We start from the raw sequence: 15950 nt of genomic DNA, 5'->3' as shown, positions 1-15950 counted from the left end.
TAAGTAACTCAGTTGTCATTTTTTTTAAAAAAATGCTTAACTACAAAAATCTTCACACATGCATAAAACAAACAAAAAAAACCTCGCATACCTGTCATACAGATTCAATTATAATAAAAAATTTGGCATATTTACTTTATTCTTTCTTCAAATGATTAGTTTTATATGCAAATCTTAGACATAAAGTCATCTCATTTCTACATACTTCTGTAAACCTCTCTGAAAATATCAACATTTTCTTAAAAGCTACAATGCCATTACTAAATGCCTAACAAATTAGCAATAATTATTTGGAATCATCTAACCCAGAGTCTGTAATCAAATTTCCCCAACTGTCTTCTGTAATCAAACTGTCTCAATTAGCACACACAACTTTTCGCAGTTGGTTTGTTCAAATCAGAATTCAAATAGTATTCATGTTCACAGATAAAATGAAAAAATAACACTTTGTATAATAGCTATTAAACATAAAAACCTCAATGAAACACACATTTCTATTTAAAAGAAAGCTAATTATCAAACCTGGCTCAATATACACAACCTAACAGACAACCACAGAAAAAATAAAACATGTTGTCAAAGAGCCAGACTTCAAAAAGGTCCTGACTTTCCTAAAGTCTCTCAATCTTCCAAAAAACAATTTTTGGACTACATAAATCATTCCAGAAAATTAAGGAGCAGAAATTAACCAATTCCTCTTTAATATAAAAGTTTGATGACATTATCTAACAGAACCCAAAGAACAGAATAGAAAACTTCAGTCTGATTTCACTCCAAACTATTACATTATTAAAGAGAATGCTTTGCAATTAGTAGTAGTTATTGTACGTTGGGTCTTTTGGCAGTAAGCTCTAAGATGATGCACTTGTGTCAAAGTGATTTATTAGAAAATATTCTGTGGAAAAACTTGTAGGGAAACAGGACAGGAAAGGGAAGGAAGCTAAGCAAGGGTAAGACACCAAGGAAGGTCCCATAGAGGGTAATTTTAGCTCAGTCCCTCAGGGTAGCTCTGGTGTTAATGTAGGTCACACCTCAGAGTTTACTCATATCATTAGTCATTGGTTAAGGGCTGTCCTCAGGAAGCAAAATTTCCAGACACTTCCACAGCAGGTACATTGGCAAAACAGGCTCTGGCATGGTGAGACTGGCCTTGCAACAAGCCTTAGGAGCTAGATGTTGAGACTCAGCACACACTAGGAGTCTGAGAGCAGGAAGGAAACAGGCCTATGGAGAGAGCACTGGCATCACCTGCTACAGTAATTTTAGGATACAGAAACTTAAAAACTACTTTGTTTGGATTTGCATTATGGAACTCCTAAGAGGTTGAGCAACAAATCACTCCAGTTGGATCATCCTACAGTTAAAAAACCCCTGGTGATTAGTCCCAACAACTTGTACAGATATTTCAATTAGTTTTTTATTAGCTAGTCTAAATTATCAACACCAGTTAAGAATCACCAGACATTTTAAGGTATGGCTCTGATAAGAAAGAAAAGACAAACACAGTCACATTTAAATCAACTTGGTAGAGATTATGCAATGAGATGAAAACTTAAACAAAATACCACCATTAATATCTTGAGAGAAAAGATGCCACACCATTGTATTCATGAAGAACACAATATCAGTTTTTAAATATCAGAAGACAAAAGACTCCTAAACATTAAAATATAAGAAAATTGAAAACCTCAAATAGAACAGCTGTAAATCAGATAAAGAAATCTACCTGAAAGTAAGCAACGTTAAAAGACAAGAAAGACAAGGTGATGGAAAATAAGAAAAAAAATTGTGAAAACGAAAAATCACTTTAGAGGTCCAGATAGAAGAGGAAATCATTAACTCACTATTTCAAAGACATTTACATTTTCACACTGAAAGGATCCAATGATACCCAGCACAATAAATAAAAACAGACCCATAAAGACATATCATGAAATCTCAGAACGGGTGGGTCAAATAAGCCATCCTGCAAACTTTGAGAGAGGAACAAAAGGTCACATACAAGAGACCAGAAAATAAGTGGTTCTGGACTTTTGCACAACATTGAAAGCTAAAAAGCAGTAGAGAAACTCCTTTGAAATTCTGAGGAAAAATAATTTTCAACCTATAATTTTATACCTAAACTATCCAACAAGTGTGAGGGAAGAATAAAGATACTTTTGGGCCAGGCACGGTGGCTCATGCCTGTAATCCTAGCACTTTGGGAGGCCAAGGCATGCGGATCACAAGGTCAAGAGATCAAGACCATCCTGGCCAACATGGTGAAACCCTGTCTCTACTAAAAATACAAAAATTAGCTGGGTGTGGTGGTGCATGCCTGTAGTTCCAGCTACTGGGGAGGGTGAGGCAGAAGAATTGTTTGAACCCAGGAGGTGCAGGTTGCAGTGAGCCGAGATCTCACCAGTGCACACTCCAGCCTGGTGACAGAGCGAGACTCCATCTCAAAAAAAAAAAAAAAAAAAAAAAAAAAAGAGAGAGAGAATAAAGATACTTTAAAGACATGACAGATTTTGTTTAGATCAATGCTCAGCATATATCATATTTTAAAGCACCAGTAGGACACTGATGTAGAAATGTTGAGCGAGCTGTTGGAGATACAGGTCTGGAGACTGGGAGAAGTTTCAGAATTGGTCACCTGTATATTTGAATTACCAATTAAAAAGAACAGTCAAATCTAAAATATAATATAGCAAATAAAAACAGGTAACACTGAGTAATTATTCATTGCAAAGGATATTCTTCTAAGTGCTTTAAATTAATTTACCATAACTTTCCACAACCCTACGCTGGCTAACAGAGTTGTATAAATTCCTATTAATTTTAATTGCTTGCTATATGGCCTGCTTCTATAAAAAAACTCAAAAGACAAGATTCTCTTTAGCACACTCCCCTCTTTTTACTCAGCCACTCAACTCTTAATCTAAGAAAATCTTAATAAAAAATAAAAAGCATTCATGAGTAGTGCCTGTACATAATAAGCTTCCAAGTATGTGCTAAATGAAAAAGATTTAATACCCCAATCAGAATCAATACAAGGTAAAATTATGTAAATTAAGATATACCCACTAAGTAGATTATACAACTGCTAAATTTTTGAAGATTACGTTTTATGAAAACATAAGTGAACACAAATATTTTATATACAATAATTTTATATACAATTTTATACAAAATTTTATAGACAATGTTATTCCAATTATGTACTTAAAAAAGTGATACTAAAAAAAGACTAGAAGAAAATTAACCAAAATATTTAAAATGCTTCTAATATTTCAACTGGATTAAGCGCCAACTAAGATTATTTTTCTAAATTGAGTTTAATGAATATGTATTTCTTGAGCAGCACTCAAAAATTAATCTTAGGATCCCTTTAAACTCTTAGTGAGGACCTCCAAATAGTTTTTATTTATGTAGGTTTTATCTATTGATCAGATTTTTATTAGAAATTGAAACTGAAAAACTTTTAAGGCTTTATTTTTTTCAGAGTAGTTTTAGATTCACAACAAAACTGAGAGGACGGAGAACAGAGATTTCCCAATACTCTCTGCCTCAACACATGCCTAGCTTCCTGTATCAACATTCCTCACCAGAGCGTACATTTGTTACAACTGATAAAGCTACACTGACACATCACCCAAAGTCTACAGTTTAGATTAGGGTTCACTTTCAGTGGTGGTGTACATTCTATGGGTTTGGACAAATGTACAATGACACATATCTCTCATTACAGTATCATAGAATATTTTCATTCTCCTAAAAGACTATGTGTAAACTATTCAAAATAGTAATGTTAAACCCTCTACCTGTTAACACAAATAATGTATTTTATGAAAAATAACTATTTCCTTTTAAAATGAGAAAAGTGGCACTGCTTTAAATGTCTACAAATCTTAGTAACTGGCTTAATAGAAAACAGCTGGATCTTGAATTCCATGTCTCCTTCTGCATTTAATTTGTTGCAATGTCATATACCATGTAGCTTCTTAAAAACGTGACTGTACATTTGTGACAGAATGAAAGAGAAATGCAAATAACATCTTGATATCAGTCTAGTTTTGACTTTATGGACCTCCTGAAAAGATTTGAGAGATCTCAGTTTCCCCAGACCATACTTTGAGAATTGATGCATTATTTTGATCAAAATTTTCTTCCTCCAAAAATATTGAATGGTGGCTGGTAGCCTGCTGGATTTTGAAATAAACAGGATGGAGGCTTGAGAGTTCTCTGATTTCTGGGTGACTAGAACTCAAACGGGAACATGCTATATTCAATCTTCATTTTCTGTACAACGAAAGACAATGTTTAAAGCAGGGAAGCAAAGCTTTCAGTGCTCTTTCCACTTGGTTCAGGTTCAATTCTCTTTAAGTATAACCAGGTTTGGAAATCCCAGTCTGAGTGTTAGCTACTAAGGAGTATCCACAAAAGGAAACCTGTATGGTATTCTTTTCCTTCCTCCCTCACTTCATTTTGATATCATCAAGTAGTATAACACTAACTTTGGGTATCATAGAAAACATTGAGGATGCACAAAATATTTGTGTACTCATAGAAGAGTAACACAAAGTCACTCTTAGAGTTTGATCTTTGAACCTAAAATGGGTGGGAACATTCTTTAAAAACAGAAACACAGGGCCAGCACGGTGGCTCACGCCTGTAATCCCAGCTCTTTGGGAGGCTAAGGCTGGCGCTGGATCACGAGGGTCAGGAGATGGAGACCATCCTGGTTAACACGGTGAAACCCTATCTCTGCTAAAAAAAAAAAAAAAAAAAAATACAAAAAATTAGCCGGGTGTGGTGGCGGGCGCCTGTAGTCCCAGCTACTCGGGAGGCTGAGGCAGGAGAATGGCATGAACCCAGGAGGTGGAGCTTGCAGTGAGCCGAGATCGTGCCACTGCACTCCAGCCCGGGCAACACAGCAAGACTCTGTCTCAAAAAAAAAAAAAAAAAAAAAAAAATAGAAACACGGTTTAAGATTTACACCAATTTGATTTTAAACCCAATTACAAGGTTTTATGTAATCTTTGGAAGGTGCTACCAAATGAGTACCTTTCCAAGTGTTAAATATTGTATTAGGAGCCAAAGACACAGTCACTAGCACATCTACTGTTTCAGTGTAAACTCTCAGAAGGCAAAATAAAGCAAAATAGACTATCTTACCTCTCAGAGTTGCTATGATTCTTTTTATGAGGCACTAGTGCAATACACAATAACTAGCTTGTAATAAGGGGGCAAAGCAGCTCACCTTATTCATTCCCCACCCCCAAACCTAGTATCTCTACGTTGCTCTATTTTAATCACTCTGATGACACTTTTCTCCTTCCATTATTTGATCATTTTTCATTGGGCCAATAACTTTTACTACTCTCTGCCAACAACCCCATAGTCTTCACCTAACAGTCTTGTTTTAAAAATATAATACTTTACAATGCCATAAAATTAAATCCAACTGCTTAACTTGGCACACAGGGTCTAGCTCTAGTTCACCTTTCTGCCATTTTATTTCTGACATTCCCTATCCCTAAGCCTACACTGAGCCTTTCTCCAAGCCTTCCATGGCCTTTTATATAGATGACTTTGACCATTTTAATCTTTATGACTGGAGTGCCTGGCCTGATTTTGTCTACTCCATAGACCTGTAACTAACTTTTAAAGGTTATCTTAGTTTCAGCATTTTCCACTGCTCCCATTCCCTAACTCCATGGTCAAACTATAATACTATCCCATCTACTTTTTCATGATTCCTTCATTTACACTTTTATGTATACTCATCAGTAAAGCTCCCCCAGAACGGCAGCTATGGGTTCATGTATCTTTCTCTCGCCAGTACCTAAGATACTGCTCAGCTTGCAAAAGCCATCTAGTTTTTTGGAGCGGGGAGGGGAGAGCTACAGTTGAAATGATTTTTCTAAATTGGTATCTATGCTGCCTGATTTAGTAAAGAAAACTGTTTCTGGGCCAGGCATAGTGGCTCATGCCTGAAATCCCAGAATTTTAGGAGGCTCACTTGAGCTCAGGACAAGACTGCAATGAACTACGATTGTACCACTGCACTCCAGCCTGGGCAACAGAGTGAGACTCTGCTTCCTTAAATAAATACATAAAAACGAAAGAACTGCTTCTATTGTATTTCAAATCATGCCTACACCTCTAAAGTTTTCAATAGTTTTCTCAAAGCTTTTAAAGAAGTTTCTATCTTATTAAAACAAAAAGGAATAAAAATGAAATAATTATCAGTGAATAAAGCATGTGCCCACATAATCATTAAGACTTAACCACTACCAGGTGCAGGTGGCATGTGCCTGTAGTCTCAGCTACTTAGGAGGTTGAGGCAGGAGGATCCCTTGCGAATGACCACTACACTGCAGCCTGGGTGATGTAGCAAGACCATGTCTCTTTAAAAAAAATGGTGGGGGGTAGGGGAATTCCCCCTCTCAGCTTTGGAGCACCGCCTGACCCCTGCCGCCCCAGCTCCCCAGGTCTGTATGGGGGAGCTTCTTCCTTCTACCTTCTTTCTGGCCTATTAAACTCTCTGCTTCTTAAAACCACTCCATGTGTGTCCATGTCATTTTATCTAAAACAGTATAAGCACCAAGAAGCCTGGTGTTCCTTCACTCATCAGAGCTGTTATCATTTTGGTGCACTGGCCCGTAAAAGAAATTCATTCATCAGATTGGTGAGTACGCAGCGGATTTCAACTTTAAATCTGTTCTATGATCTCAATGCTCTCTTCCATCTACACTGTCGCCAAACTTTCTCTTTTTATCCGCAGTCTCTTACCCTGTGTGGGTGTGTCTACTGTGCAGGAATCCTTATAGTTTAGGGAAAAAATGTCTGTTAGAAAAGATGGAGAATCGCAGCAGGCAGTAACTCAATAACTCTCTCTCCAATTTCTCTGGTAGAAATCAAGCTCTAGGACTCTTCAGAGAAAGGAAGTTTCTGCTTTTAAGTTAGGAGTAAAATGTCTTTGACAGTCAGATTTTAGTCCTGATATTGTCCTATGAGTGGGAAAATGGCCATTCCGATTCCTACGTTTTTTTAAGGCATCTATTCTGTCCCAATTAACATAGTACTTAATTAGTAAGGGAAGTTTAAGTTCGGAAGTTAACCAGAACTGTTTCAAGTGTAAATGCTTTAGCATGGGCCGTAATAGCAGGCAGTCTATAGCACATTGCCTCCATTAAAGGAGCCTTGCCCAAAGGCTACAGTCTCTCCAGATCATTTTTTTTGGCAGGGGGGGGATCCAGGCAAATCACACTGGTTCTAGGAAGTCAAAGGGAAATCACACAAGGCAGATAAGCTAAGGCTGCTTGGGTACGCGTGGTTAGCCCCATCACTTAGTTCAACCGGATCCACGGCTTGGAGGACCATGCCTACAACCACAGGGGAGCACATTTAAGAAAGTGCCGGAATCCAGAAACCAGGGAGGTAAGACATTCAGAGGATACTCCCTGTCTTCTCCTCCACTCTGGGTCATACGGAAAGGAAGGAGACTAAGAAAACGCTTTTATTCTCGCTTCTTTTTCTAACTGGGTAATAAATTATCTTCAGCTTGCACCCCTCTGGAGTGCACTCTGAAACACTGGAACTTCCTTAACCTCAGAACTTTAAAGAAAGCAACTCATTTTCTTTTGCACAAGAGCATGGCATTTCTACTAAACCTCTGCAAGTGTTTTAAGATCAACTCAGATCTTTCAGCAACCATACTGGGCAAGCCCAGGGAAAATAGTTCCCCAAAATTTAAAAAAAAAGTAACTTTCAGGGAAATCATCTGAGGGTCCCCCTTATTTGGTGGCACCTTCAAGTTCCCTGCTCATTGCAGGACTTTACACAAGTAAAAGGAGATTTAGACTGATTTTCTAACAATCCTAATAGGTATACAGAAGCTTTCCAAAATTTAACTCAGGTATTTAACCTCACACGGGAGGATGTTATATTGCTGCTAAGTCAAGCCGTCACTGCAGCTTAAACAGGCAGCTCTGCAAGCAGAAGAGAATTTTGGTGATAAGCAATGTATCTCCTATAGTACGCCAAAAGGGAAAAGAAAAAATAGGGAAGACAAAGAAATAGAGGAAACACCATTCTCAATAGCAAGAGAGGCAATACTTCTTGAAAACCCTAACTGGAATTCCTTTCTAGTGTTTTTCCTTTTTTCATGGTTTAACATGGCTTCTGTCTCTTTCATAATGTTCTTCCAACCTGAAAAAGGTTAATTTTCCAAACCTTAAAATCCTTGGCTTAAAGTTAAGCTGGGGGAAGGGAACCGAGAAGCCTGATATGCTGGCAAAAGTGTAAAAATGTCTTACCAACTGGGCTTTTGGCTTTTCTCTCCCTGTGCAAACTGGCAAAAGGGATAATAAGGATCATTGTTTATATTCTCTGTAAATTTATAATTAATGAAGAAGTATTTGTGAGGTTGGTCTTATGCTATAAACAATGTGGTGTGCTTTGCATGTCTTTCTGTATGGTTCTGTCAAAGAAAGGGTACCTTAGGTTAGGATGCAGGCCCAGGACTCCATAAGCCTGCTGTTCAAGCCAGTCCAGCAAAGCAGTCGGTGGCAAGCTTGGTTACAGCCTCCATCTCATTTCATGTGCTTGGGAACATCATCTGCAACCACGTGGCAATACTTTGTTTTAGTCTCCACCATTTTACAATGGTGGCTGTCTTCTTGTGCTAAGTCAGTTCCTGGGTGAGGGCCACAAAATCAGATAATCCAGTTAGTCAATCTGGATGGTACCAGCTGATCCATCAAGGGCAGGGTTTACAAAATATCTTAAGCCTGACTTTGAGAGCAGTTTAGGGAGGGTCAAAATCTTGTAGCCTCCAGCTGCATGGCTCCTGGGCCATGGTTTCTAATCTTGTGGTTAGTTTCCGGTCCAGTCCCCAGGCAAGAGGGAAGTATATCATGGGAAGCTATTATCATCTTTGTTTTCGACTGTAGAATGTAAACTCGGCTCCTCCTTGCCCCTGAGGGATGGGCAAGGACAGCTTGGGGGCTGGAAACAAAGTGGAGTTGTTTGGGTTGGATCTCTTTCACTGTCTCAGTCACAATTTTGAAAATACTTTGTACACACTCAGTTGAGTCAAAACCTGATTAAGGCTTGCTGGTTTCACCATGAGGTTACTTTCAAAAGTTCTAAAGCTGAAAATCTTAAATGCTTGGCATGGCTAAAGTCAAGTAACAGGGGATTTAAAAGGATTTCCTTAAAGAGTGCTCAGCTTAATTAAAAGTGGATATTCAAGTTATAGGTATATTTAAAAGGCTTTTATGTTTTTCTCTTCTTGGATCTTATTTTTCTGGAAAAAGGCTCTCCTCAGTCGACTGAATTATTTTTCTCCATTTTCTCTTAATACACGCATGAGAGGTCCTAAGATAACTTTTGGTAGCATGGAACTCCTTGGGGAAAATGAGATGCCACAGACCCCGTTTCGGGGAAAAAAAACCCTTTTTTTCCTCATGAAATCCCAGAAATTAAAAGGAGATGGATCCCTCTCAAAATCAAAGGCTCTATTCTGTTTTGCATTGTGTTATCTATTGTGTTTTAAGTTTGGGGGGGAATCAAATTACTTCACATTATGAAAAGCTTTGGTGTGTAACAACTAGGTAGAAAATACACTGTAAGGGATGGCTAATAGTAGTTATAAATTATAGTTATAAATTAGAAAAGTATGCTCTTGGCCACCTGGAAGATAAGGAGACATCCTCACCCCGCAATGGGAGATGAGACTCCCATCAGGGATGGCCTGATTACAAAATAAGCCAATTGGCTTTGGGTTGCTTTGCAATGAAATGCACAGTAGAAGCACTACAGTGTCTTCTCCCATTATATTTATATGTTCTTTTCATAAATTAAGCACTGAAATCAAAGCATAGCAAAAAGGTCTTAAGGCACAATCTGCCCTTTAGTAAAAAGGTTGTGAAAGGTTTGTAAAGATTTTTACTTCATGGTCAAATTGGTTAAAATTAGATGAAATAATCTATAAGGTTTCATTTAACCTAATTGGGGTTAACATCAGTAAACTAATGCAAGTGTAAAATTTGGCTTTAAACAAAATTTTCATCTCATAGTAAAGGCTAATGAAAGGTTTTTGCCTTTTAAGTCATCATTTTGGCAAAATAATTTATGCCAATCTGGAAATTGTCCTTACTGATGCCTGGCTTTCTGGATGGCTCAGAGGGCCCCTCAAACATTCAAAGAAAAGGTAGACAGGATTATTTGACATGTTTAGTCACATAAGATTGTCAAAATGATGTCCAATCTTCTTTACATTATATTTCGGTAAATAATACTAATACACGTTCCAAAATTGTATGGGATTTCCAAAATTCTAACGCCCAAGTATATGCTATCAATCACAATTAAGGGTAAAGTTACTGTAAACCACAGAAATAAATAAATTAATCAGTCATGTTTTTAACCATAGCTATCCTGAAAATTTTGTCATTTGCAGAAAATTGTTGTCCTGCTTTGTTCCTTCTCAAAAGATAGTTTATAATCAAGCTATATTAAGGACATTAACAGGTGTTCTCAAATGCTGGTTTTTAATAGCTTTGAAGACTGTAACACTGAAATTGAGAAAGAAGGTATGGGACTTCTAAAGAACTGACATGTTCACAAATATCAAGCAAAACAAGAGTTAACTAAGTGGACTGCACTCAAAAAGTTTAAGCAACTTTTTAACTTTTGCTAGTAATATTGTTGATCCTTGTTTTGTTTTTCAGAGTCAAGGAAACTTATTTTAAACTATGGCCTTTAATAATTGAGTAAGGTATACTACAATAACAAAATTTGGAGCAAGTTTGTAAGGTCCTCTGAGCTGGCTGCACCATGGTCAAGCCATCGTGACATTCCCCCGCCTTTGTGATAATGTACTTTGTGATATTCCCTGTCCTTATGAATGTACTTTGTTACATTCCTCCCTGCCCTTGTGACAATACACGCTCCGGCCCTTGTGAATGTACTTTGTAACATTCCTTCCTGCCCTTGTGAATGTACTTTGTAACATCCTCCCCGCTCTTGAGAATGTACTTGGTAACATCCATCCCTTGCCCACAAAAAACTGCTCACGACTCCAACACCTATCCCAAAGAACCAATGCTAATGTAAGAACCAAAGCTAATCCCACCATCCTTCACTGACTCCTTTCTCAGACTCAGCCCACTTGCACCCAAGTGAATAAACAGCCTTGCTGATCACACTAAGCCTGCTCAGGTGGTCTTTATACAGACATGAGTAACAATGTTCATTTTTCCCCACCTGGTTCCTCTTATTAGGAGACTACCTGTAAGTACTCTTAACTTATGGCAATACAGTTGTTTGCATTAGTGCAGTAAGAATCCATTTTTCTTTGTCAACAGGACACAGTCAGAAAAACTGGTTTATTTTACCAAGGCTTTGACTGAAAGGGTGTGTTTCCCTTTAAGGAATCAAGCTTGACATGCAGAGCCAATAAAAGCCCCTGGGAGAACTGGCATCATACCTTGTCTACACAGTCCCCGCACAGGGCTCCTAACCTGTGGTCAGTGAAGAATGTCACTTTCTAACAGGTCTGGAAGCTCCAAGTTTCTTGGGACCTCAAGAAGAGAGGATCACCCAACTTACAGGTATTTGAGGATACAAACCCATGGCTGGGCTCGGTTTTAAAGGTCTTACCTAAGATTCCTTGTGGAACAGAGTTTCATCAAAGCCAATCCGAAATATCTATGTAGAAAAACTATTCTTGCTAACACTTCATGCAAATAATCAGGCCAAGTATAAGAATAAAGTTCATTCACAATTAGTTTTTACCAAAAATGAGAACTGGGGAGAAAAATTATGTCCCAAAGCTTATCAAACATTTGTCATTAAATCCTAGTCTCATTAATTGTTTTTAAGCTTTTCGCCTACATTTTAAACTAATCCTGCTTATTCCTGTGACTCAAGTGGTAATCTTCTGCAGCTCAGAAGAAAAGAAAAAAAAGGGATGGGTAATGTAAAAATCCGTATCAATATACTAGTTCTGGGCAATTATCTTGCAAATTCTGCCAGGTAATGAAAGTAAGTAGGGTACCCATAACCCAGAGGTTTCTTTGCTTAGGAAAATAAAACTAAAGCTTCATAGACCACCACAGGGAAATTACTTTGGCAAGTACAATTTCAGATGGAAATTATCTACTACACCACACTTGTGGGAAGTGGTATACTCACTTTACTGTTTGCAATAGGAATACACACAGTAGCACCTTCTAACTGAAATATTGGACACAGTTTCCATTTCTCTTGTATTTTGCTTAATTATTATCCTTATAGCAGGAATAATAGTTACTGACAAGGAAGCATGAAAATTTTACTATCACTGAATCTGCTAGCACTTTTTATTGGGTTTAGGGATGATTAACACCTCATAAAGTAGAGAAAAATCTACAGGTACGTAAAGATCAAATCAAAATTATTGACAGGCTCAGGGAAAACACCATATTCAGCCCCATGTGGCTGCCTTCTTTAATAAATTCCAGTCTTCTTTATGAAATTAGTTAACTCCTTTATTAAGCCCTCTCTTTTTATACGTCTTGTATTGATATTTGGGTCCTGTATACTCAACACTGTAACTCAAATTGTTTCTTCTCACCTAGAAGCAATCAAACTGCAAATGGTGTTGCAAACTGAACCACACATGGACACGTCATTCTTCTGAGGATCCTTAGATCAACCCCAGGAGGAGCCCAAGTTGCTGTTCCCCATTTGATGCCCCTTTTCAGCAGGAGTAGCCAAAGGTGTTGTTGCCCAAAACCCTCTAACAGCAGTTAGTATGGCATTCTCCACAGGGAGGAATGTTGTAGGAGTTATTAAGAAATTATTTTAGGCAGAGAGGAAAAGGGGTCCTTGGAAAGTTTTCATTTTTTAAAGCATCTCTGGAAAAGTTTCTTGTAAAGCCCAGGCTCTTAGAGCCAGGCCAGCAAACACTGTGATTCCCACAGCCTTCTTGCCTTTGCCCCACCTGTTCCTGGAAACATGGCCACCCCCACATATCCCCACGTGGGTGGATCATGGCGCCATGCATTTGCATACTAAAAGACTAGGGTGGGAGGGCCAGATTTTTCATGAGCTACGTGAATGATGTGCCTAGTCAAACCAATCCCCTGAGCCCTATGCAAATTGAACACCACCTCCTCCAGCCTCTGTATATATACCTGGCTGGTGTCTACCACACTTGGGGTTCCCTTCTCTTGGCTTTGGAGCCTCCCTCCCTCTATCTCTATATGGGGGAGCTTCTTCCTTCTGCCTTCTCCCTTCTTTCTGGCCTGTTAAACTCTCCACTCCTTAAAACCAAACAAAAAGAAAAAAAAGGATTTACCCACCATGAAATTATGTATGGTCTCATCATTTGAAGCTTTAAATACACTTCAATAATACAAAGTCATAAACTGGACATGCAACATAAGCTATACAGATGCTTCGCAATCAAGTTAAAATCAAGTTGCACAAGTCTCAAGTTGAAATTCTATTTTTTAAAAAGCCCCACAATTTCAGGTTCAGAAAACAAAAAGTCAGAACAACTTTTTGTTACTGTTCCAAGAGTCACAAATATTTTTTGCATCTTCAATAGGTTCTGCCAGGCCTCTGAGACCACACTAAGCCATCATATCCCTGTGACCTGAACGTATACATCCAGATGGCCTGAGGTAACTGAAGAATCACAAAAGAAGTGAAAATGGCCTGTTCCTGCCTTAATTGATGACATTACCTGTGAAATTTCTTCTCCTGGCTCAAAAGCTCCCCAACTAAACACCTTGTGTCCCCTGCCCCTGCCCACCGGAGAACAACTCCCTTTGACTGTAATTTTCTACTACCTACCCAAATCCTATAAAATGGCCCCACCCCATCTCCCTTAGCTGACTCTTTTCAGACTTAGCCCACATGCACCCAGGTGAAATAAGAAGTTGTATAGGTCACACAAACCCCATTTGGTGGTCTCTTCACACAGACGCGAGTGACATTTGGTGTCATGACTCGGATTGCAGGACCTCCCTTGGGAGATCAATCCCCTGTCCTCCTGCTCTTTGCTCTGTGAGAAAGATCCACCTACAATCTCAGGTCCTCAGACCAACCAGCCCAAGGAACATCTCACCAATTTTAAATCGGGTAAGCGGCCTCTCTTTACTCCTTCTCCAACCTCTCTCACTATCTCTCAACCTCTTTCTCCCTTCAATCTTGGCATCATCCTTCAGTCTCTCCCTTCTCTTAATTTCAGTTCCTTGCCTTTTCTGATAGAAACAGAGAAGACGCGTTTTATCTGTGAACCCAAAACTCCAGCGCCAGTCATGGACTCTGGAAGACAGTCTTCCCTTGGTGTTTTATCACTGCATAGATGCCTGCTGGATTATTCACCCATGTTTCAGAGGTGTCTGATCACCACGGGGACGCCTGCCTTGATCCTTCACGCTTAGCAGCAAGCATCGCTTTTCTAGGGAGCAAGCACCCCCCACCCCTTCTCTCCATGTCTCTGCCCCTCTTCTACTTTCCTGGGGGCAAGCACCTCCCACCCCTTTTCCACTTTCCTGGGGGGCAAGCACCTCCAACCCCTTCTCCACTTTCCTGGGGGGCAAGCACACCCCATCCCTTCTCTCCTAGTCTCTACCCTCTCTTTTCTCTCTACTTTCCTGGGGGGCAAGCACCCCCCACCCCTTTTCCACTTTCCTGGGGGGCAAGCAGCTCCCACCCCTTCTCCACTTTCCTGGGGGACAAGCACCTCCCACCCCTTCTCCACTTTCCTGGGGGGCAAGCGCCCCCCACCCCTTCTCTCCGTGTCTCTCTCTACCTTCTCTTTTCTCGGGACTTGCCTCCTCCACTATAGGCAACCTTCCACCCTCCACTCCTTCTCCCTTAGCCTGTGTTCTCAATAACTTAAAAGTTCTTCAACTCACACCTGACCTAAAACCTAAACTCCTTATTTTCTTCTGCAATGCTGCTTAACCCCAATACAAACTCGACAATGGTTCAAAACAGCCAGAAAATGGCACTTTTGATTTTTCTGTCCTACAAGATCTAGGTAATTCTTGTCGTAAAATGGGCAAATGATCTGAGATGCCTGACGTCCAGACATTCTTTAACATATTGGTCCCTCCCTAGTCTGTGTTCCCAATACAACTCGTCCCAAATCTTTCTTTCCTTCCCGCCTGTCCCCTCAGTTCCAACCCCAAGCGTCGCTGAGTCTTTCCAATCTTCCGTTTCTATGGACCCATCTGACCTCTCCTATCCTCCCCAGGCTGCTCCTCACCAGGCTGAGCCAGGTCCCAATTCTTCCTCAGCCTCTGCTCCTCCACCCTATAATTCTTTTATCACCTCCCCTCCTCATAACCCGTCTGGCTTACAGTTTCTAGCCCTCCCCCACCTGCCCAACAATTTCCTCTTAAAGAGGTGGCTGGAGCTAAAGGCATAGTCAAGGTTAACACTTCTTTTTCTTTATCCGACCTCTCCCAAATCAGTTGGTGTTTAGGCTCTTTTTCATCATATATGAAAAACAACATGGCCCGTTTGGCAGCAACCCTGAGATGCTTTACAGCCCTAGACCCTGAAAGGTCAGAAGGCTGTCTTATTCTCAATACGCATTTTATTTTATTACCCAGTCCACTCCCGACATTAACTAAAGCTCCGAAAATTAAATTCTGGCCCTCAAACCCCACAACAGGACTTAATTAATCTCACCTTCAAGGTGTACAATAATAAAGAAAAGTTACAATTACTTGCCTCTGCTGTGAGACAAAACCCAGCCACACCTCCAGCACACAAGAACTTCCAAATGCCTAAGCTGCACATGCCTAAGTCGCAGCAGTCAAGCATTCCTACAGGACTTCCTCCACCAGTATCTTGCTTCAAGTGCCAGAAATCTGGCCACTGGGCCAAGGAATGCCTGCAGCCCGGGATTCCTCCCAAGCCGTGTCCCATCTGTGCAGGGACCCACTGGAAATCAG

General features: G+C 39.8%; 1 protein-coding gene across 6 annotated transcripts in view; it reads right to left on the bottom strand.

Annotated features, from left to right (window-relative positions):
- C1GALT1 (core 1 synthase, glycoprotein-N-acetylgalactosamine 3-beta-galactosyltransferase 1) overlaps positions 1 to 15950 on the bottom strand; it is an 85607-nt gene that overhangs the window by 28725 nt on the left and 40932 nt on the right. For 2 of the 6 annotated variants that reach the window (XM_030932851.1, XM_030932852.1), the window contains exon 2: positions 8486 to 8683. The exons of the other annotated variants lie outside the window; for them this stretch is intronic. The gene's annotated coding sequence lies outside the window, so the exon portion shown is untranslated. The remainder of the gene's footprint in view (positions 1 to 8485; positions 8684 to 15950) is intronic. 6 annotated transcript variants of the gene reach the window in all.

This window comes from Rhinopithecus roxellana, chromosome 6, assembly GCF_007565055.1.
Source record: "Rhinopithecus roxellana isolate Shanxi Qingling chromosome 6, ASM756505v1, whole genome shotgun sequence".
In the NCBI taxonomy this organism is placed as follows: Eukaryota; Metazoa; Chordata; class Mammalia; order Primates; family Cercopithecidae; genus Rhinopithecus; species Rhinopithecus roxellana.
The sequence above is the reverse complement of the archived record's forward strand: the minus strand, read 5'-3'. Positions and strand labels throughout refer to the sequence as shown.